Here is a 1,809-nt window from a genome sequence, read left to right as displayed (position 1 = left end):
TTTTCTAAACTGGTATGGTTTCTAACTACATTCTAAACACACGCCCTTATATCCACAGATTAAGTACAGCTCTCACCCCTTTCAAAGAATTTTATTTTTGCAGTATATGGAGACTATTAAAGCAAACCACAACTCGGCAAAATGCAAAGAACACTGACCAAAGAGCTGCTCAACACCAATTGATAGATCTAAAACACAGTTCCTACACCTAAGGACCAGAGCATCTGAGATGAGTTTTTATTTTCTATATAGGGCAGGAAATCTCTATTTTCTAAATAGGGCACTGGTGAAATCTCTGCAATGTGGTTGCCTAAACAAGACCTGAACAATGACAGCACCAGTTGACATGCCAACATGAATGGGGAAAATTTCATAAGGCCCACCCCTGGGGGAAGAGCTACAGACATTAGCAACTGCTGAGAGAGAGAATGAGTCTTCCCTAGGGGTGAGCCTATTAAGTGGTAATCCAATACCAAATGGTCATCCCTCAAAACATACGTTCAAGCAACATTAACGAACTCAGCAGGTTGTGTTTACATATTTATATGTTTGTAACATATAACAATAATTAAAAGAACAACAGAGGTAATATATGAAATCTGGAGGTCTTAGAGGTAGAAGGAGGGAAATGGGGGCCAGGGTAGGACGTAAAAGGGGATTCAAGATCATCAATGTCTATCCATATGTATGAAATGTCAATGAAACCCATTAGTTCGTACAATTAACTAATGCTAACAGGAATGAAAACAGAGGCGAAGCACTGTCCATTTGGTGGAGTATGTCAGGGAAGAGCCGGAGATGCCATGTCACCACTTAGGTAGCCATGTTATGTTTCATAGGGGTGTGGAGGTGAGAGAAGGGTGGGCATACTGGAAATGTAAACTTTTCAATTAATTAACAGTACCCCTGACATTTCTACATTAATTTAGGCTCAGCACATCACTGTCTGAGTTGAGATTGCTGTTAGAGTTGAGATTGCTACGTTAATATAGGTGGTCCAGTTAAAGTCAAATTTCAGATAAAAAAGGAATATTTTAGTGTATAACACCCATACAACATTATTGATATACTCGTTCTAACAGATATTGTTGTCACCCGAAATACCTATATTTTATGTGTAAAATCTGGCCACCCTATTTGGACTTCTACTCTTTTTCATCTTTCCTGGAATGCTGGTGGAGCAGGAAGTTTAACTCACAGCACAGCATTTATTAATCTTTGGGTTTGAATCTTTGGGGTTCTTTCTCTGTCTCTGTCTCTGTCTGTCTCTGTCTCTCTGTCTCTCTGTCTCTCTCTCTCTCTCTCTCTCTCTCTCTCTCTCTCTCTCTCTCTCTCTCTCTCTCTCTCTCTCTCTCTCTCCCCTCAGCCTTTTGTTTCCTGCATGGGTTGTCTCCTCTGTCACCATCCACAGGACTCTGAGAAATTGTAGGAATATGCAGGCATAGACTGGTAGCCCAGCTTCACCTCCAATGTTGTGGAAAGGGACAGTACATAACAGAGCAGAGCCCTGTGCTCCCCTAAGACACTAGAACAGAGCCCAGGGAGAGGGACCTCCTAGGGTATCCATGTTCGAATCTTTGGGGTTCTCTATATTCAGAGAACCTTTTCTCCAATTCTGTAGTCTGTCTATAACTGAGCTACAGTCCCAACCCTGTTTCTTTCTAACATTTGATTTGATGTTTGTTTTTATTTCTTGGAGACCTTTTGATACATCTTTACATTATTTAGTTTTGTATGATTTTGTAAATATAATCATGCATAAACTCTCCTTTTGTGGCTGCCTTGGCTATATCCGAAATGTTCTGATAA

The 1,809-nt window shown here is 40.5% G+C and overlaps 1 non-coding gene across 1 annotated transcript; it reads right to left on the bottom strand.

The window, feature by feature from the left end:
• Positions 1-1,368: 1,368 nt before the first annotated feature.
• Positions 1,369-1,572, bottom strand: LOC127233996 (small nucleolar RNA SNORA73 family). The gene has a single exon (XR_007835540.1). It is a non-coding gene; the product is annotated as a small nucleolar RNA SNORA73 family (small nucleolar RNA).
• Between the last annotated feature and the right edge of the window lie 237 nt (positions 1,573-1,809).

This window comes from Phodopus roborovskii, unplaced genomic scaffold, assembly GCF_943737965.1.
Source record: "Phodopus roborovskii unplaced genomic scaffold, PHOROB, whole genome shotgun sequence".
Classification (NCBI taxonomy): Eukaryota; Metazoa; Chordata; class Mammalia; order Rodentia; family Cricetidae; genus Phodopus; species Phodopus roborovskii.
The sequence above is the reverse complement of the archived record's forward strand: the minus strand, read 5'-3'. Positions and strand labels throughout refer to the sequence as shown.